This window comes from Pelobates fuscus, chromosome 1 (genome assembly GCF_036172605.1).
Source record: "Pelobates fuscus isolate aPelFus1 chromosome 1, aPelFus1.pri, whole genome shotgun sequence".
NCBI classification, from domain to species: Eukaryota; Metazoa; Chordata; class Amphibia; order Anura; family Pelobatidae; genus Pelobates; species Pelobates fuscus.
Window position 1 is genome coordinate 165,022,671 of NC_086317.1, and position 23,108 is coordinate 165,045,778.

Below are 23,108 nucleotides of genomic sequence, written 5' to 3' on the forward strand. Positions count from 1 at the left end.
AGAATACATCCTAGTTCTGAATGAATTAAATATTCTTCTGAAATACTTTGTTCTTTACATAGTTGAATGTGCACACAAAAATAAAAAAAAATGGAAATGTAATTTTTCAACCCATGGAGGTCTGGATTTGGAGTCACACTCAAAATTAAAGTGGAAAAACACACTACAGGCTGATCCAACTTTGATGTAATGTCCTTAAAACAAGTCAGAATGAGGTTTACTAGTGTTTGTGGCCTCCACGTTCCTGTATGACTTCCCTACAAAGCCTGTGCATGCTCCTGATGAGGTTGGAGGATGGTCTCCTTAGGGATCTCCTCCCAGACCTGGACTAAAACATCTGCCAACTCCTGGACAGTGGTGCAACGTGACGTTGGTGGATGGAGCGAGACATGATGTCCCAGATGTGCTCAATTGGATTCAGGTCTGGGGAACGGACAGGCCAGTCCATAGCATCCATGCCTTCGTCTTGCACGAACTGCTGACACACTCCAGCCACATGAGGTCTAGCATTGTCTTGCATTAGGAGGAACCCAGGGCCAACCGCACCAGCATATGGTCTCACAAGGGGTCTGAGGATCTCATCTAGGTACCTAATGGCAGGCAGGCTACCTCTGGAGAGCACGTGGAGGGCTGTGCGGCCCCCCAAAGAAATGCCACCCCACACCATTACTGACCCACTGCCAAACCGGTCATGCTGGAGGATGTTGCAGGCAGCAGAACGTTCTCCACAGCATCTCCAGACTCTGTCACATGTGCTCAGTGTGAACCTGCTTTCATCTGTGAAGAGCACAGGGCGCCAGTGGCAAATTTGCCAATCTTGGTGTTCTCTGGCAAATGCCAAACGTCCTGCACGGTGTTGGGCTGTAAGCACAACCCCCACCTGTGGACATCGGGCCCTTATACCACCCTCATGGAGTCTGTTTCTGACCGTTTGAGCAGAAACATGCACATTTGTGGCCTGCTGGAGGTCATTTTGCAGGGCTCTGGCAGTGCTCCTCCTGTTTCTCCTTGCACAAAGGCGGAGGTAGCGGCCCTGCTGCTGGGTTGTTGCCCTCCTCCACTACCTCCTCCATGTCTCCTGATGTACTGGCCTGTCTCCTGGTAGCGCCTCCATGCTCTGGACACTATGCTGACAGACACAGCAAACCTTCTTGCCACAGCTCGCATTGATGTGCCATCCTGGATGAGCTGCACTACCTGAGCCACTTGTGAGGGTTGTAGACTCCGTCTCATGCTACCACTAGAGTGAAAGCACCGCCAGCATTCAAAAGTGACCAAAACATCAGCCAGGAAGCATAGGAACGGAGAAGTGGTCTGTGGTCACCACCTGCAGAACCACTCCTTTGTGGGGGTGTCTTGCTAATTGCCTATAATTTCCACCTGTTGTCTATCCCATTTGCACAACAGCATGTGAAATTGATTGTCACTCAGTGTTGCTTCCTAAGTGGACAGTTTGATTTCACAGAAATGTTATTGACTTGGAGTTACATTGTGTTGTTTAAGTGTTCCCTTTATTTTTTTGAGCAGTGTATATACACATACATATATGGTTTGGGTTATGTTATTGGGTGCGTTAAGTTTGTTGAGATGCAGTTTGTGGGGCTGCATATGTGGGATGGCTGCTTGTTGTGTTGCATTTGTGGGGGCAGGCTGCTTGTAGGGGTGTATGTTAGTGCATGGGGCTGTTTCCAGTGCAGTATGTGTTTGCAGTGTAGTATGTATAGTGGCTGTTTGTGGATATGGGCTTTAGTGTGTGTGTTAAGGGAGATAGTGTCTATAGTGTGTGTATTTTGGAGGATATGTCTATTTTGTGTGTTTGTTTTTGAGGAAAGTGGCTTTATACAGGCTATAGGGTTTTGAGAAGAAAAATAGGTCTGCAGAGTGTGTGTGTGTGTGGGGAGAATATTTTTGCGTCATCCTTAATTCTGGCCTCACCCTTGAGCATCACATCCAGTACGTTGCCAAATCATGTAGATTCCATCTTAAAAACATAGCCCGCATCCGCCCATTTCTTACGCAAGATGCTACCAAGGAGCTTGCCCATGCTCTAATAATTTCCCGCATGGATTATTGTAACCCTCTTCTAATTGGTCTTCCCAAAAGGCGTATTACCCCTCTACAGTCTGTAATGAATGCTGCCGCCAGACTAATTTTCGTCTCTAGTTGGTCCTTTCACACCTCATCCCTCCTTACATTGGCTTCCTGTATACTATAGGAGTCAATTCAAAGTGCTAACCCATACCTATAAAGCACTGAACAATTCTTGCCCCTCTTATATCTCTTCACAGATCCATAGGTATGCCCCTTCTCTCCGCCCTGCCCGTGACCTTCTCCTGTCTGCTGCTCGCACCCGTATGGCCAACTCACGCTTGCAGGACTTCTCGTGGAAGGCTCCCATTCTATGGAATAGCCTGCCTACCCCCATCAGACTCTCCCTTAGTCTTCAATCGTTTAAGAAGTGCCTTAAAACCCATCTCTTTAGAAAAGCTTATGGCCTCCCAGAGTAACCTCCACCTTACATACCTGTCTCTTGCTCTCTCCTATAGGGCAGCGCTTACTCTCTCCTCCAGCTCTGCTTCACTCCCACCTTATTTGATTGCTATTTCTTGTCCTAATGTGTTTTATACCCAACCTCCTATAGACTGTAAGCTCGTTTGAGCTCTTCAACCTATTGTTCCTGTAATTTTCTTGTAATTGTCCTATAGTTAACTACCCCATCTCATAATAATGTAAAGCGCTATGGAATCTGTTGGCACTATATAAATGGCAATAATAATAATAATAATATTTAAAGAGATTGTAGAAAATGTATAGGAATCCCTGTAGTGTATGTGTGCAGGGAATAGGAGCTTTAGTGTGCATTTAGGGGTGATAGGTACTGTTGTGTATGTTGGGGGAGACTGTGGCTGTTATGTGTTTGATAATGGGGAGATGGGGCTGTGGTTGGGGGAAAATGGGTAGAGGTGCTATAGTGGGGAGATTGCAGCTATTGTGGGGGTAGGGGCAGTGGTAGGGTGACAATGGCTTTTGGGGTAGGTCCAGGTGGAGGGGAGATAGTGGACATAATGAGTGGACAGGGGCCATTGTGGGGGGAATAGGGCTATAGTGAGAAGACAGGGGTTGTAGTGTGTGGAATGGGGGCTGTGGTTAGTGGATAGGGGCTGTGATGGGTGATTAGTGGCAGTTGTGGGGATACAGGGCCAGTAGTGGGGGGACAGGTGCTTTTCTGGGGAATAGTGACTGTGGTGGTAGTGGGAGGGGCTGTAGTGGGGAAATAGTGGCTGTGGGTAGGGTATGCAGTGTGGGAGATAGGGGCTGTGGTGTGTGGGACTATGGTGGGGTGGCAGGAGAGGGGCTTTGATGGGGGAATAGTGGCTGTAGTTGGAATAGGGGCTATAGTTGGAGGACAGGGGCTGTAATGGGAGGACTAGGATTGTAGTGTGGGGGACAGGAGCTGAGGAGCTGCTTAAAAGAAAATCTTTCTGTCCTCCCTGATGCTTACCTTGTGCCAGGGAATGTAGAGTCTGATCCCTGGTGGTCCGGTGGGAGATGTTCCTGTCTGCACCCACCGGCCGGTGCCAGGGGATTGTATCAGAGCGTTGCAGTGGTTTACTGTGATACAATATTGAGCATCAGCCCTGCCGGCTTTCCTGGCCCCAAAACAGGAGAATCGGCCCGCCTGTGAGGGAGATCTTTGGTGCCCCTTAAACACAGGTATATCTAAATAGCTGAAACAGATTAAATTAATGAATTGTGTTTAAGGAGGGATTTACAGCATAAATGCCTGCATACAGTCATAGCCTAGCCTTTTCCACCAAAGAAAGGCAATAGCTGATATTGCAAGATACATCTCAAAAATACCACACATTCAATGTTGAGATTATGTATTTTCAACAACAGAATCCAACATCTGGGATATTCCGTACATGTTTATCTCAGAGATTTATATCATATACCAGAAATTATAGAAAACTGAGAAGGACAAATAACACAACCTGGTGATGCCAAGAGGGTTCTTAATGCATAGTTTCCACGACACCACAGCTACTATAATATGCTTAAGTGGTTATAGTGTGTACCATGCCCCTTCAAAGGTTTCTGCTTCGAAAAATGAAGAACCCTTTTCCTCTCTTAATGGAGTAAAACTGTGCTGCAAGATTGCGGGATCCTCCGTAGACACGACTAATATCCATAGACACACCTAATATCTCTGCAGTCGTCACTGGTGACGGATGGAAGATTGACACTTCTAGATGGTGTTAGCTCCGTCCAGTATCTAGAAGTGTCAAGCATAGGAAATATAGTGAGGCAAAGTAGTCCCAACTTTGTCTCAGTAAATCTTTTGACTGGGTTGGATTTTCAGTTAAATTCCAACACATTCATTATGAGTATTTCATAAAGATTATATCTTTATGAAATAATCTTTTTGCAGGGGGGGGAGGGGGAGGGACAGTGACGCATTAATAAAGGACACACACACAGAGGCAGGCAGACACACACACAGGCAGGAAGACAGATACACACAGGCAGGCAGACACACGCAGGCAGGCAGACACACACACAGGCAGGCAGTCACACAAACAGGCAAACAGTCAAACACACACTTACCTCTTTCCAGTGGATGCAGTTGGTTGTTGGGGAAGCAGGGACTTCTCCCCTCTTCCTGTGCAGCTTCGGGTATGTATAAGCCCCGCCGCACGATAAGCCCCACCCCACCATGCGTTAAGTCCCGACCCCGCCACCTTGTTTTTTGGTTTGTTTGTTTTTATAGACTCGGGTGGAGAATAATTAATCCTCTACCCTGGTACCTGCTTTAGCTCCACTGACACCAGCTATGTGCGAGCTGTGTCGGCCAAGTGGCACCCTCTGGTCCATGGCGCCCTGTGCGGCCGCACAGCTCGCACAACCCTAAGGCCGGCCCTGATTGGGTGGCCCTAACAGCATGGGCCACCCGATAGGCCCCTTCAATGCGGCCCCGTCAGTTATACAGCGCGGGCCGCATTAAATAGGCAGCGGGTACCGCAGTAGCAGGGGTCTCCAGGGCAGCCGGGCCCCCTGGAGTGGTGGGCCCGGTCGAAACTGCGACCCCTGTGACCCCTGCGACCACAGTAGTTCCGCCACTGGTTGGAAGCTTTTTAATACATCATTTGTATACTGAATGTTTCAGTTTATTTTTTGATTGGGTGAATTTCCCAGTGATTACTTAATTTATGCATAATAAAATGAAAAATATCCAGCAGATTGATATGGACATGGGATTAAATTGTGTTTGATAGGTCTGTGATTAAAGGGGCAGTGCCACTAATTCTTTGTACCTCATTCTTGTATGTTGCTGACAGAAAAAGGTTCCCTCTGCCATTTAAAATATGATGCTCACGCCATATACCTTCATTCCTAGTCTTTATCTTGTTAGAGTGATGCTGTGCAGGAGAGTACACATGATGAACTGGTCCAAAGAGAAGCACATAGATTTTTTTCCCAATTATTTCCCAAAAACTCTATAAAAATTTTATATCAATGCTTAGATATTTTAAAGCTCAAATGTTTTTTCTGCCACAGTAAAATTGCTGAACCACCGATCTCGAACCTCTGCTAACGATTTAAATGGGCAATTAAAGAGCTAGGATTGCCTGATATGTTTTAGTCACTAACATTAGCTGGATTGCCAGGTATCCTCCGTATGGAAGAAAAAAATGCTTTGATTCAAAGATAAGGATACATTACCTTTATTCAAACGATATAGGCATGTAGCTTGGATATACTGGAGGGAGTGAAAAGCTCAGCATTGACGCGGTTTGTGCCTCACTGGCAGAAACCGGCCCAGCTCACCTTATACTCCTAGATTAAGTAAAAAGAATCTGTCAATTTCAGATATTAATAAATATTTTAATATTTCCACTATTTCCACTTACTTCTGTGAACACATAGGAAAATACATGACTTTGTTATTTAGTAAGAGGGGTAGAAAAATATCAAGGTTTTTTTGATGTCCACCCGTGCCAGAGTCCATGAGAACATTCAGTTCGTAAATGTGAGCAAGTAAAGACGTAACACTGGTGGCTTCAGAAAACAGGTCTTGGGACAGGGTTACTCGGAGAAATATGCAAGATTGCAAGGAACCTGATTTAAGATTCACGGAGCGTAACTGTTCTGAGCTATGAAACATACAGCTAAGTTGAGCAAATTGTGCAGCCAAAATGTATGACTTAAGTGTGAGAAAAGTAAAGATAATCACTGATTTTCAAGTGTAGAGAAGATGCCTTGTGAGCCTCCTGCAGAGACAGAAGCTCTGTGTGTTGGTTCTGTGGTAAGCAGCATAAAAATTCAGATAAGAGGTCTTTGAAAAACCCCTTAAACAAAGCCTTATACAGCCACCAGGAGGAGTATTGGCAAAAAAAGCAAGTATAATTTTAGAAAGAATGTTATGTTACAACTTATGATTTCAGCATTTCAGGGTAAACAAGTGAAGTAAGTTAATCATTTGGAGGGAGTTACATGGACTACCAATAGCTTGACTGTGTAACATGGAAAGATGAGCACTAGAGTTGAGTGAACCCGAACCGCAAAGTTCGGGTTCATACCGAACATTAAGTTTTTTGGACCCCGGACCCGAACCCGGTGTTCGTCGATTTAATGACGCGTTTTGAAAGGCTGCAGGGCAGCCAATCAACAATCGTTTGACTCGTGTGCCCATAGAAGCCATCACAGCCATGCCTACTAATAGCATGGCTGTGATTGGCCAGTGCAGCATGTGACCCAGCCTCTATATATAAGCTGGAGTCACGTACCGCCGCACGCACATGAGCGCTTATTAGTGTAGGGAGAGGATGCTGCCGCTTTCAGGGACAGATTAGGAAAGAATTCTGCAAACTAGTACATTAGTGGGGTGCACTTCATATCTGAGAGTCAAATAGAAGCGTCAAATACTGCGGTTACATTGGAGTTTTAAAAAGTCTATTTTTTTGGGTGCTAAATAGTACATTAGTGGGGTGCACTTCATATCTGAGAGTCAAATAGAAGAGTCAAATACTGCTGTCACATTGCAGTTTTAAAACGTAAATTTTTTTGGGTGCTAAAAAGCACATTAGTGGGGTGCACTTCATATCTGAGATTCAAATAAAAGCGTCAAATAGTGCGGTACGGGGGCGGGGCCGGACCGCCGAGATGGCCGGTCGCAAGCAGAAGGAGCTCCTGCTGCTTCAAAACCAAATACGCCGGAAAAATCTAACTTTGCCCAAGGAACGACCGACCACTAGATTGCCCAAAGCTGAGGGCCTGCTGGAGCCAGGGAGAGGCTGGCTTGTTAAGCTACAGTCCCCTGGAGGAGAGGGCTGCGATACCCCGGCCTTCTTCGGCGGTGAGTGGAGCGGGCGGCCGACGCTCCGCTATCCTGCCTCACAGCGCCCAGCCTGGGGCTCGAATTAGAGCGGATCCGGCCCTGGTCCCCCCCCCTATGGACCGGGGGGGTGATCCCGGTCCCCACCCGGAGGCATGGCAGCCGGAACACACAGGCGCCATAGACACGCTTGAGGGCCCGACCGCACCGCACAAGATGGCGACTGCCACGTGCACCGAGGGCGACGAACAAGCACGGGCTCAGGAAGCCTGAACAGACGGCGGCTTCACCCTCCATCAGCTCGCCAAGCGACATCTCACCTGTCAGAGCCACAATCCATCGGTAGACAGGCAGCAGCAGAGGCTTACCGGTAACGGAGAGGCGGAGTCACCAACCTGCAGAGACTCAACTCCATACCCATGATTCTGCCGCCAACCGCTGGGAGCCACACGCCAGAAAAACAACCCCCAATGCCGATCTGGGAGACCGCTCCTCTCAACTCCTAACAGCAGCAAGCCCGGACGACGCATCTGGAGAGGAACCTCAGCCTACAAGGAGACTAACACCGGGTCGCGCTGACGGGCCGAAACCAACACTGGCGGATTATATACACACTGCCACCCATGAAGCATCGGACACGCCATGTCAGTGATTCCTGACGTGTGTGCCGTTACACGAACTCTAGAACGGACTGGGTGATATAATCCTATAATTAGTATGATAGCAGCCTGGCTTTAACACATGTAACATGTACATGCTGCACCTCTGACCACGGCATACTGCTTACACCTCACACACTGCAACACATACCATGCCAACACTCAAGGCACATTGCCATTGCAGTAACCACTATTCAGTCTGCACTCTCACAGCGCTTACAACAGGTATGTTTCAGGCCATTTTGTCTACCATGTGCCCCCACGCGCTGCCTGTAATTAAATCATGCACCCTGCCTCCCCGGGTGAGTAACCTAGGAGCAATCCTGGACAAACATCATCAGCACGCAAAACACAGGGCCTACGCATGTGTAACGCAACTACCTGTTTAAGTAACCGTATATGACTTGTATTGCATACCTGCATAACTTACACCTCTATGTAATTAATCGACTAAATAATGCTGTATATCCTTTTGTCAGAACGAAACCATCACAAAAAAAAATGTGCACATACAAACGTATACCCCATTGTACCTATTGTCTGACCAACACGAGGATTGCCTTTGGGGTACCCCGTGTAAAGCTGTAACACCTTATGCACTGCAAAAATAAAAAATGTAAAAAAAAAAATAGTGCGGTACGCATTCTTATTTTCTGGGTGCTGATCTGCTAAATAGTAAATATGGGGCGTGCTCTTCATATCTGAGAGTCAAATAGCAGCGTCAAATAGTGCGCTTACAGCGCAATTGTAAACACTCTTATTTTCTGGGTGCTGATCTGCTTAATAGTAAATTTGGGGCGTGCACTTCATATCTGAGAGTCAAATAGAAGCGTCAAATAGTGCGGTTACAGCGCAATTGTAAACACTCTTATTTTCTGGGTGCTAATCTGCTTAATAGTAAATTTGCCTAATCTGAGAGTCAAATAGAAGCGTCAAATACTGCGGTTACAGTGCACTTGTAAAAATTCTAATTGTTTTGGTGCTAAACTGCTAAATAGTAAATTTGGGGCGTGCTCTCCATATCTGAGAGTCAAATAGAAGCGTCAAATACTGCGGTTACAGCACAATTGTAAACATTCTTATTTTCTGGGTGCTAATCTGCTTAATAGTAAATTTGCCTAATCTGAGAGTCAAATAGAAGCGTCAAATACTGCGGTTACAGCGCAGTTTGAAACATTCTTATTTTTTGGGTGCTAATCTGCTAAGTAGTAAATTTGGGGCGTGCTCTTTATATCTGAGAGTCAAATAGAAGCGTCAAATACTGCGGTTACAGTGCACTTGTAAAAATTCTTATTGTTTTGGTGCTAAACTGCTAAATAGTAAATTTGGGGCGTGCTCTTCATATCTGAGAGTAAAATAGAAGCGTCAAATAGTGCGCTTACAGCGCAGTTTGAAACATTCTTTTTTTCTGGGTGCTAACTTGCTAAATAGTAAATTTGGAGCGTGCTCTTTATATCTGAGAGTCAAATAGAAGCATCAAATACTGCGGTTACAGTGCACTTGTAAAAATGTTAATTGTTTTGGTGCTAAACAGCTAAATAGTAAATTTGGGGCGTGCTCTTCATATCTGAGAGTCAAATAGAAGCATCAAATAGTGTGGTTACAGTGCAGTTTGAAACATTCTTATTTTCTGGGTGCTAATCTGCTTAATAGTAAATTTGGGGTGTGCTCTTCATATCTGAGAGTCAAATAGAACCGTCAAATAGTGCTGTGACATAGCATGTTTAAACATTCAAATTTTTTTGCTGCTAAATAGTTCGTTTGCGGCCTGCGGTGCACTTCATATCTGAGAGTCAAATAGAACCGTCAAATACTGTGCTTTCAGCGCACTTTGAAAAATTCAAATCGTTTTGGGTGATAAAAAGTAAATTTGGGGTGTGCACTTCATATCTGACAGTCAAATAGAACCATCAAATACCAATATAACAATATTGTAATTCGGGGGCAATACCCTCACAAGTCAAACTGAGAGGTCAGTTTATAGGGAAAACTGTTGCCTGGATACAATTCTAAAACAATTTCCATATGTCCTTTGCAGACTTTACATGCTGGAAAAACACAGGTGCCAACTGCTGTGGCTTTCTGCAGTGTGCACACCGGCAAGGAGGGCAGGGTTGAGGAGTGGGTGGAAGATGATGTGGAGGATAATGAGGTCCTAGACCCCACATGGAATCAAGGTCATGCGAGTGACGTGTGCAGTTTTGGAGGAAGAGGCGCTGGTCGCACAGAGGCACCAGCACAGCATAAGAGGGAGCAGGGTGCAAAAGCGGAGTGGCTGTCCCCTAACGCTCGTCTGCATGTATTATCTTTAGAATTCCCACAGTTATCCAAGTAACAGATAGAGCTATAAAAGGAACCATAACAGATTTAACGAGCCATTCGCAGTTTCACAGTCCGGTGACCAGGACCAAGACGCTGTCTGGGTGGCAGTCGGACAACCGGGACCCAGTATGCCTGATCTTGAAGTTAGGAGTCACAGTGTGGAATGGATTAGCAGGGTCTGGTGCAGGCATTTGTGTTGAGCACCAGCGTTTGTGCGGCCACATACCAGGACCCTGATGCAGCTTCAGTAAAAAGAGTACTGGATACCAGAAGCCATCACCAGACTGATCAGCAACTTGGAACAGGATGTGACATTCACTGTAGCGGCTGTGCGCCCTTTCGGCATTCTCACCCTGCTGCCTTCCCGCTCACCGCCTCATATGCGACGTGCCCACAAGGTGGAACTCCACCTTGCACTTGCTGGAGAGTCTGTGCTAGCAGCAGCAGGCGATAGTGGAGTTTCAGCTGCAGCACGCACGGGTCACTCGCTCTGCACCAGACTTGCCCTCCAATTGATCAGAGTTAAAGGATTTCAAGTGTACTCATTACAATTACAGGGCCTCTAAAGAGTCCTGTATTGTTATTTGTCAACACTACCTTCTCGCGTCGGGAGTGGGTCAATTGCACGCCTGCTGCCTTCCTTGCATGTGGTAGCCGTTTCTCAGGCTCCCTCTCCGGAATCGAACCCTGATTCCCCGTTACCCGCGGTCATCATGGTAGCCGCAGTAAATGGCATCGAAAGTTGATATAGATGACCTACGAATGCGTCGTCGCCTTGTCGTTGGGGAGCCAATGAAAAAGTGCTCTTGCATGACGAGCTGGGTAATCTCCTCCGGGAACTTGGCTTGATGGGAGTTGAGCCAGTTCTAAGTGGCCCTTGTGATGCGGCATGCCCACTCTGCATGGGAGTCCTTCTCCCCTTTCCGGGTCTCCCTAAACTTTTGGCAGTATTGCTCGGGGGTGACCGCATACCGGGCCAGGAGGATTTGGGTAATAAAGGAATAGTCTCTGATCTGCTCTTCTGGTACAGCCCTGTAAATATTCGCTGCCTTCCCCACTAGTTTGCTGGCCAGGATGTTGACCCAGTCGCTGGGGTCCACGTCTTGGAGTAGGCACTGGCGCTCAAAGTCTTGTAAAAAGTAATCAATGCCTTTTTCTGCTTCCTTGAAGTCTTTGAAGGCATTGTATGGTAGCTTGTGGGCCAGGGTGGTTGTGCTTCCTGGCGCCCTCTGCTCCCTTCATACTTCATCAGGGTTCATGGAGGTCGCCCTATTGGCAAGGACATAGGCTTGCATCTCCAAAAAGGTCCTGCTGACAATCTCCTCTGAGGGTGGCTCTCGGTAATATGCCAGTCGCCGTTACACCTTCTTGCGCACTTCCTCCTCATCTCCAGCCCCTGGTTTGGGTTCGTTGCCTCACTGCGTGTCTGGTTGTCCTCCATGAGCGTAGCAGTCAATTCGGCCTTGTTACGCCCACCAGGCGTTATGCCTCTGGCTCCACACAAGTCCTGTGTAGGTCACTTTAGAGCACTGTAGTCCATGGGTCTGTTGACAGGGATTTCCTCATGACCCGGATGGGACACAGTTCTAGGATACAACTTTGACAATCTTTATTTGTGTAGACAGCCTTGCCTGCTGTTGCCTCCTCCTCCTACTCAGCTTCTTCCTCCTCCTCCTCCTCTACCACCTCTTCATCTGGTCAACGTCATACCTTCACCACCAACTTCAGCACAGCCAGGGGGAAACGACAGCAGGCTATTTTCAAACTCATATGTTTGGGGGAAAAAACCCTCACCGCGCAGGAGCTGTGGACAGGCATGGAACAACAGACCGATGAGTGGTTGTTGCCACTGAGCCTCGAGCCTGGCCTGGTGGTGTGCGATAATGGGCGAAATCTCGTAGCAGCTCTGGACCTAGCCGGTTTGACGCACATCCCTTGCCTGGCGCATGTGCTGAATTTGGTGGTGCAGAAATTCCTGAAAAACTACCCAGATATATCAGAGCTGCTGCAGAAAGTGTGGGCCGTCTGTGTGCGCTTTTGGCATTCTCACCCTGCTGCTGCTCGCCTGTCTGCGTTGCAGTGTAACTTCGGCCTTCCCGCTCACCGCCTCATGAGACTGTGCAAGCAGCAGCAGGCAATAGTGGAGTTTCAGCTGCAGCACGCACGGGTCAGTCGCTCTGCGGAACAGAGTTTTCTTTTTTTATATGTCCCAATATTTTGGGGGCTACCCCAATTTAAAAATAATATATATATAGGGTTAATGGGGACTCAGAGACGCCTGACCTATAGCTGGGATAACATAAGACAGGGGACAAAAGGCCTGACGCATACTGAGAGTATCAACACACAGAGAAACAGATACGGGTTGTTTCCCCCGACGACTTCTTTCAACGCCATGGCCTCACCCAGGGCAACCACCTCACCCTAGAGAACCACAAACGAACGAAAACTAACCGGGCCTCCACCAAACATACCCGGGAACTGGGGGCACACATTCAGGGGAACACTTGCCCCATACCTACAGCCCAACTACCTTTGAGCCCTAAAGACCCTTAAAGGCCAAACCACAGGACCGGGAGAAAGCACACACCCTAACAGAACGGAATATAAAGGCCACCCGCACTAACCAGACGAGACACAACCATTCCCTCTAACCACGCTAGAGACCTTGACACAAACAGACCAGGGGAAAACAAAGTAATACAAATTATTATATATTATTTTATGTTGAAATGTTGAAATGTTGTAATGTTGAAATGTTGAAATGTTATAACTGTTCTCTTGTACAAATGCCATAACACAGGAATCGGCGCTGACCCACACATCCCACAGGCCAACTACCCACCGCAGAAGGGGGACCGCATGACCTCCCGCACACACCACTAGAAACGACACCTATCCTTAAAGGAGAGGAATACCGCATGAAGGCGTAATACAAACTCGCCAAGTAAGCAATACTACTGTCCCCTCCACGACCAAAACACCTCACACCCAGAAGTATACCCCTAACTGCATCACTCTCCCCCCCATAGAAACCTCATTCTCCCTGAGGAAGAACGGATACTCACCTCTGATGTAGAGACCCGTCCCCCCTACCCAACTCACAACCCCCCCACAGACCGCACAGACAGAAACCTGTGACCCAAAGAGACATAGACCCTGCAATACCACTGATACATCCTGTCCCCCCCCCCCCCTACGATAGGCCTAGATCACAACGGCTCCCAACAAAGGCGCACCTGGACCACCAGGAAGCCTCACCACAGACGGAACAAATACCGACCCAACACAAATGAGAAATTATGCAAATGAGGAACACAACTGGCACACATAGACCCATGGTGAACCCGATCAGAGATAATAAGACAAACAAAACTCCATCTAGAATCATAGGATAACGACCATAACCATACACTATTGCTCATTTCCACTTCACAACTAAACGAACAAGCTCACCGTAAACATACGTGCTCGGGGGAAGAAAGGCACGTAATTCACCGATCTTCCAGACCCCCACCACTTCTAAATCCGGCACCAACACCCCACCCTTGACTTCCCATTGCCCTGGCAAGACAAGGAGACTCGCTCCGCTCCCAACACTCCTGGCAAATAACCCGTAAGACCAGGACTACCAGACATACCCACCATACTCACACACCGCTGAATAACACTCCCACCCACACCAGACACAACACCACACCCCAACACCACAACGCCCATCTCATCCCCCTCACCCTCACGACTCGCACAGCCCACCCGCCTGGTCTTCATACACATAAAATAGGAATGCTATACTCCTAACAAAACTAAGAGGTAGGAAGGAAAAGATATGGCACCATCATTGTCATGCATATCAATCAATTGTAAGGGCCTCAACAACCCACTCAAAAGACACCAAACGATGCGCTGGGCGAGTAGAACCCGCGCACAAATCATCCTCCTACAGGAAACTCACTTCCAGCAAAATAAGACATTCCCACTGCTAAACCGAAACTTTAACAGATACTTTTTGGCAAACTCGCCGAATAGCAAACAAAACGGGGTGGCGATCTTAATCCACAAGGCATGCCCCTTCATAATCGACAAGACAATTGCCTATCCCCAAGGGAGGTATATAACAGTAGCAGGAAAAATGGGCCCCCAGAAATTTGCATTCACTTCGATCTACGCCCCCACTGTCCCCTCAGCCTCTTTCTGGCAGGCTCTACAAGCACACGTAGCATTATTCTCCTCACACCACCACATCATAGGAGGTGATTGTAACGCCACACCTTCCCCAGTAATAGACAGGCACAGAACAGGCCTACACCCACAAAACCGCGGACAAACAACACAATCTGACAAATTACTTCAAAACTTCCTTGCACGTACCCGCCTGGTAGACATATGGAGGATCCAACACCCGAATACGCGGGATTACACATTTTACTCCCACCCTCACCGATCCCACTCACGCATTGACTTATTCCCACCATCCCCATCCACTCTACCTCTGATCACAAACACCTCGATAGGGTCAATCACATGGTCAGACCACGCTGAAATTTCACTCACTCTGACCCCACCACTCACCACCCGCCAATGATCCTGGCGCCTAAACCCTAAACTACTCCATGGCCCCACAATCAGAGACACCACGTCTACAGCCATCGCGGACTACTTTACCATAAATACACACTCGGTCACTTCACCGGGAATCCTATGGGCGGCGCATAAAACAGTGATTAGGGGCACCCTAATAAGTCAAGCCGCTCACCATAAAAAACAACGCTTAGCAAAGTTAGAAAGCAATCTAAAAGAACTCCGCCAACTAGAAAATGACTTCAAAATTCAACCCACGCCGGACTTATTGGCCAAAATACAACAACACCAAACTGCGATAAAAGATTTTATGTCCACAGATACCACCAAAGCCCTCCAATGGACCCGCCAACTTTTCTACGAAAAGTCCAATAAAGCAGATACACTACTCGCCCACAAACTGAAAAGTAGAACAGCCCGCAAAAATATCACCAAAATTAAGTCAAAAGATGGAACACCACAAGAGTCACCAGATAAAATAGCCACTATATTCCAAGAATACTTTACAGACCTATATGACCATAGCCCCCAACACAGACATGACCCCACCCTCTTGACAACTAAAATCAACAAATACCTAGACTCACTCACCCTACCCTCGCTAACACTAGAAGGAGCCCACAGACTGTCAACGGAAATCACATCGGAAGAAATAGCAAAAGCACTCAAAACTCTCAAACCCAACAAATGCCCAGGCCCGGATGGGTTCACAGGCCTCTACTATAAGACCTTTGCGACAGCACTTATCCCACAACTAAGTAAACTCTTTAACTCACTTATGCAAGGAGACCCCATCCCTTCCGACATGCTACGAGCAAACATATGCCTTCTACCAAAACCTGGAAAATCCCACCTCGACCCCGGACACTTTAGACCAATTTCCCTACTAAATGTTGACGTAAAACTATTTACAAAAGTAATGGCCGAGAGACTGAACCCCCTGCTCCCCCTCCTCATCCACCCGGACCAAGTGGAATTTATCCCACACAGACAAGCCAGTGACAACACCCGACGCACCTTCGACCTCATCTGGTACGCAAACCACAGACGCCTCCCAACCCTCCTTTTATCCCTCGACGCAGAAAAAGCCTTTGACAGATTACTCTGGCCCTTCCTTTTTGCAACACTACGGAAATTCGGCTTCCCAACACCTTTCATTGACGCATTAGGATCCATTTACTCATCCCCCACAGCCACCCTCCTCCTGCACTCTACCACACCCCACTCCTTTCCCATTAAGAACGGCACAAGACAAGGATGCCCACTATCCCCAATACTGTTTGCCCTCTCGCTCGAACCACTCCTCCAGACCCTCAGACACCACCAAGAAATACAGGGAATTAACATTAGGGAGGAAACATATAAGATCGCAGCATATGCGGACGATGTTCTCCTCACAATTACGGACCCACTACACTCTCTCCCACCCTTGTCAATAGAACTAGCGAAATACGCAGAAGTCTCGGGCTACAAACTCAATCTTGAGAAAACAGAAGCCCTTCCAATCCAGGTAGACAAACCTACACTCCAGACACTCCAATTGCGGCACCCATTCACCTACCAGCAAACAGCTATCAAATACCTGGGCATCACACTCCCAACAGACCTCACACAAACCTACAATCTAAACTTCACGCCCCTAATCGAAACCGCCTCACAAGACCTTGAAAAGTGGAATAACATGGCAATCTCATGGATAGGCAGAATGACATCCATCAAAATGAACCTCCTCCCTCGGTTCTTATACCTTTTTCAAACACTCCCAATTCCGATCAACGCCTCAGACTTCAAAAAATTGCAAACTAAGATAGATAAATTCATATGGGCCGGGAAAAGGGCAAGGATAGCTCGCAGAACTTTGTATGTCCCAAACAAACAGGGAGGACTAGGACTCCCCAATCTCACCCAGTACTACCAATCAGCCAACTGACACAAACGATCCAAATCCATGCCACCCCAGGCGCGGTTAAAGGTGGGTAGATTTGGAACATATCACATTTGGATCAGACTTCCACTCCCTACAAATATGGCTCCCAAAAGACGCCAGGCCACCAACCCATTTCGCCCATTTCGAAGACAATAACCTGACACGCATCCACCACTTCTACAAAAACCAAAGCATCATCCCCTTTACAGACCTCCCCCAACAAACCCCCCTCATAACTAGAGACTTGTTCAGATATCTACAAATCCGTAGCTATATAGAGACCCCACACATACGACAAGCAAGCAACACCCCGCTCACGCCACTAGAAAGTACATGCATAAACCACCCACTCCAAAAGGGACAAATATCGAAGATATACTCCCTACTAAGTAGACACACACGAGAAGGCTCTATGCCGTATATGGAAGCCTGGGAACGTAATCTAGGCCCCACGAGGGAACAAAGCGACTGGACAGACATTTGGGAAGCCACTGCAACGATATCCATATGTGTCAATCACAAAGAACAAGCTTATAAAACCCTTTTCAGATGGTACCTCACCCCGCTACGTCTAAAACAAATGAAACAAACAAACTCTGACCTTTGCTGGAAGGGATGCGGGAGTAGGGGTACATATCTACACACATGGTGGGAATGCCCCAAGGTAACCACACTATGGCAGAAAATAGCACAAAAGGCGACACAGGCACTTCACACAACCATCCCGATGGACCCCTGGCTCTGGCTGTTATCCAGACCCCTCAAGGACATCCCTAGAGCACAAAATAAACTCATAGCCAAATTGGCGCTAGCCACCAGGAGAGCAATAGCCGAAACATGGGGAAGCCCAGACACCCCAACAATAACACAGATAATTCGAAAAATAAACGAAGCCATGAACATGGATAAACTTACAGCCCTTATACATGACACCACTAAATACGTCAACAAAATCTGGGACCCGTGGTTGTGTGAATTCACACCTAACTCATACAACTTAACACAGAGTGACAGACCAGGCGGGTGAGCCCACCCAAGGCGCACAGCCATGAATACTATAAGACCCCCCTCCCTACCTATAACCCACAACACATCGCCCCTCCCTTCACCCCACCCCACACCCCCCACCTTCTCACTTGCACACACCACACTCACACCACACCCAACCTACCTTACTCAAGATCACTTGCACTACACAACCCAAAAGCTCACTACAACCACCTTAACTCTCTAGAAAAAGTGCCACATAACGGAGAAAACACGAGACTATGCATCTGGGGACTCCCAGAGACAGAGTTACACCCACATCACTTGACACACACCCAGTTGGACACAGACCATCATAACCCACACAAAGCCATTGAATCCGACAAGGGAAGAAACCCTCACTGAGAGCCCACAAACTCGACTAACATAGTCCACAGTCCACTAGGCTCACTTACCCAAAACAAGGACTATCCAACCTTTCTGACTACTCTACCCCACTTCCCACACCCTCGGCCCACCCCCACTCTCATTCTCTCCCCTTAAACCCCTAAATGGGAACAATAGGAACCAAGATTGAGTACAACTCATCAATCATACAAACAGACAAGTAACTACTAGACAACACACACCATGAACCTATCCACAACCAGAGCACCAGAGCGGACACGCTCCCCCACAAAAACACTTGGACCTAGCACGTTCACAAACGACCAAGCAGACCATTAAGTCACAAGATATTACACTAAATGATTCTTGATGTTTAAGTTCAAACTGTAACCTTGTGCCAAAAACCATGTTCCCAATCATCCCCTTTATTTCTGTACCCCCACCCTAATACCATTACGGAAACCTATCACGCAATTTGTAAAGAAAATGTTATAACAACAGGGAAATGTTCGAACAATGTTAAGAAAATAATAAGGGTATACCAGCAATGGACAACTGTTGTAACTAAGACTGTTTGACTAGCACTTATACTTATGGTGAGCGACTGCTATAACAGTAAATGTATGTTATGTAAACACTGTACCACAAACTATTTCCCAATTTTCTTTTCTGTACCCCCACCCCATAAAACAAAAATCTTTCAAAATAAAGAATTTATAAAAAAAAAATAAAAAAATAAATAAATAATATATATATATATTATGTAACAAACCACCTCTTTTACAGGTAGGGTTGTCACAGATCTTGCAGTAACCACCGCCTTCTAGGGTATATAAAGTCCAGGACACAGTCAGCTTTTTATTCAATAAGAAAACAGGTGCTTTAAATAATAACAAAAACAAACAAAATCCCTTGCTCTTGCTTGAGCTCTTACTAGACAGGAAATTGCTATCTGCAATTGGGTGGCTTTCCCACTTACCAATTTTCCAAACAAAAGAAATGCCTTTGCAATGAACACAGTTGTCATTCACTCTTCCTAGCTGTCTTTTCCTCCCTCACTCTGCAGCAGGCTGCCCTCTTCATTTAAAGGCCTGTCTACTAATTGACTAGCTACAGGTGAGTGTCAATTTAGGTAACTCTTAAGTCAGATCTAAATTGTGGTTTGTTACACAGCAACTAGTGCTGTTGGAGCATTGGCCCACCCTACTCTCCGAATACTCCGCCCCAGGGACCCATACCATGTTTTGCAGAACCTCAGCAATGTAGATTGCAAACACTAACATCTTCCCTGGGGCATTTAATTGAAAATTCTCAGGTTGCAGTTTAGCTAATCAGGCCTGATGTATCTTCCATCAACCACAATGCCACTTTTACGCTCACAATATATAGATATATATAAATAACAGTGTTGGCTACCTCCTCCTCCTCCACCGCTGCTTCCACTTACACCGCCACGGGCACCGCCTCCTCAACCCATGGGTCACTTAGTATAAACTATGTACACAATAGCAGAGGCTTGTGAAGGCCTTTTCTCCATGCATCAGGAGTTGAGCATTTCTCCATGCATCAGGACTGCAAGAAATGCACCGCAGGCCGCAAATGTTTCTTTTTTTATATGTCCCAATATTTTGGGGGCTACCCCAATTAAAATATATATATATTTGTGTACGGGATTAGGGAAGGGGCGCACATTAAAGTGTGTGTAGTTTTTATAAATAAGAGTCGGTTGAGGTGTGCCGAAACCGACGCGAGGTTAGGCCTGCAAAAGAGGGCCCACCCAGATATAATGATATATAAAGAGGGTGTGGTGGGAGGGAATTTCCGAAATCGTCGAAGACAGGTAAGTAAGGGGTTTGCTGGGTTTAAATAGGCTTAAAATCCCTCCCACAACTTCAGGCATACGCCTTCTATTTGTGTACGGGATTATGGAAGGGGCGCACATTAAAGTGTGTGTAGTTTTTATAAATAAGAGTCGGTTGAGGTGTGCCGAAACCGACGAGAGGTTAGGCCTGCAAAAGAGGGCCAAAAAGTATGTAACATTTATTTATCATAACAACATCATTTAGACATATTATAGAAAGCGAGCCTGATTTCCTTCTCTGGATTTGGAATGTACCGGTTGCATGCCTAGGATTTCCAGCGTCCCATCCTCTCCATAACATGAGTTGGAACTTGACAACTTGAGGCTGCAGTGGCGGCCCCAATACGGAATGAATGTCCCGAGAAGGAAATTGGATTGAGGCCAAGACTACTTAACAAGGAGCGAATGTATAGCATGAATAGTTTGAGAGATGTGGCAAAAATTGTACAAGCAACCATTTACATTGGAACGCACATATTATCTTGAACCATATACAATACTTACCCATATCGTAAGCTGTAGAGAACGTTTGCTTAGTATTAGTAGACAAATCTTACCTGCGGAAAACTCATACTTAAGGCATGATTTAGACCTTTTTTGACCTGTAGAGGATTTCTGGACTGTGTGTTCTTTTAGCTTAACCGTTACGTTTAAGCAAGGTCCGACTTCAGGACTCTGGAAGTGGCTAAGGCGGGGGGTACTGCAGGGGACTTGAGATGACAGGGTTAGTGTTAATTAAAGATAGTACCTGGAGCTATTTCTTGTAGCATGCTGTGAGGAGGGAGGAAACGTAATATGTTTTAATTATGCAAAACTCATATGCCCATTGAATATCTCGTGTGGTAGAGCTGCTAGCCAATGGGAACTAATAGGCGAAGATAAGGACTATCCCATAAGAGGCTGTGCCATTAGCCCTGTGTTTGAGAGAGGCCCGACCTATGATTTGGGCCATGTGGACTTGTACTAACTACGCGCAGCAGGGTGTTAACCTCTTGTGGATGAGCGTTAACCCTACACTTGTGATTAACTGCAATGAACCACAGCGAAAAAGGACTGTAACAGGCACCGAATGACACTAACTGTTGTGATGCGAACCGAATAATAGAATGCAAAGCCGTGAGTCACCTTAGGGAAATGTGGGCACAAGAGAGGAACCTGAAAAGGAGCTTTGATTGTAGTTTGAATTTAAAGATGATATGTGTTCGAATAGTAAGCACCCTATAAGTTACTTGGTAGGCTTGGGATCGTAAATGTTTGTATTATATGATGCTTATGGTGTTACTTCTTAAACCGAAACATGTAGCATGACCGAAAGTAAGTCCTGATGGACTTCTTGAACTTAAATAAAGTGAAACGAGTGCAACGTTAAATGCGTGATGAATGAATTGAATGTGCATGGAGGACCCTGTGAATGTCAAGCATGCAGACAAGTCCCTATTAGTTGTTTAAGGATTTGAATGGTATTCGTTTGGTCGTAATGAAGGCAGAGTGATGCCTCGATGTTTGATATGAAACCAGTGGGAATTCTGTTTACCCGGACTTATTAGATTGCTAATGCTTATCCTGCATTGCTTGTATAACTGACGTCGACGTGATAATAAAGTGATAGTATGAGCCAACATATGGTAATTTAGAACTCAACGTACTAAATGCCCCCAATGGGTTGCAATGTAATAAATAGTATATCTGGGGGGCGTGGCTAACTGCCGACACGAGCGGTCGCATGGAGTGAGAGCTCCGTGCTTTGGATGACTTCACAGCTCACTACTCTCAGCACACACAGCCCCCCAGCGACTGCCAAGCCTGTGGACACATCCTCTACGATGGCACCGGCCAAACAAACTAAATTGACGGACCAGATCCGCCCCGCCAGAAAAGACCGCTTGCGGCCTACACAAGATGGCGACGACGGGCATGCCTGCTCGCAGTCTGCTGAAAGCATGCCGGACCCTGAAGGGGACCCATGCCCATACACTGACGCTCCGGTAACGGAGAAAAGGCTGTATCTTATGCTGCAAGACTTTAGAGTCACCCTGCAATCCGACCTCAAAAGGGCGACCAGCGAGATTAAAAGGGAGATTTCTGACCTGGGAGAACGCACAAACCAACTAGAAGCCCGCACAGAGGATATATACACCGAGCAGAATGCGCTGGCAAACACTGTGCAGCAGCTAGCAGAAGAACAAACTCAGCTCAAACGTAAGTTAGCTGACTTAGAAGACCGGTCCCGCAGGAATAATGTCAGATTCCGCGGGGTACCAGAACACGTGGGCACGGAAGAACTCCCCACGTTTATCAAAGGGCTCTGCGCAACATTACAGCCCGATATAGCAGAAGGAGCGTGGCTCCTAGACCGAGCCCACCGACTACCACGACCACCGAGACTGACGCAAGATACACCTCGAGACGTGGTTGCAAGATTTCATTATTTCACCTCTAAGAACGCTCTGCTAACAGCATCACGCAATGTTGACAAGTTATCGGCACCATACACTTCCATTAATATATATGCGGACCTGTCGGCCTTGACAATGGCCCGGAGAAGGGACTTCATCACGGTGACAAAAACACTGCGGAACCACAACATCCCATACAGATGGGGATACCCGACGAAATTACTCGTATGGAGGAACGGCAAAAATCACGTGGTAAATGAACCGGAGGTGGGCATGCACCTCATAAAAGAATGGGGTCTGTTCCCAACACAAGCGACGGTAGCGGCCGCTACTGCACCACAGAACAGACCGCAAGGAGAATGGCGAATGGCGGGATCGCCGACTAAACCATAAAAGACTGTGCTCCTGGGACTCTTTCCTCCACCGAAAGCTGATTTGGGGACACGGTGCCACCCAAACCCACGTAACTATATGTTATCTGACACACATATTATGGGGTAACTGAATCTGGCAAATTAGTATCGAGCCATGTGTTGAAACTGATTTGGGGACGATGCCACCCTACCCCACGTACCTATGCAATATGCTATCTGACACACATAATATGGGGAAACTGTACATGGCCGCTTAGTATCGGGACATAGGTTGAAAC

The 23,108-nt window shown here is 46.8% G+C and overlaps 1 protein-coding gene across 1 annotated transcript in view; it reads right to left on the bottom strand.

The window, feature by feature from the left end:
- Nucleotides 1–23,108, bottom strand: part of SORT1 (sortilin 1) — a 530,048-nt gene that overhangs the window by 207,705 nt on the left and 299,235 nt on the right. The window lies entirely within an intron of this gene.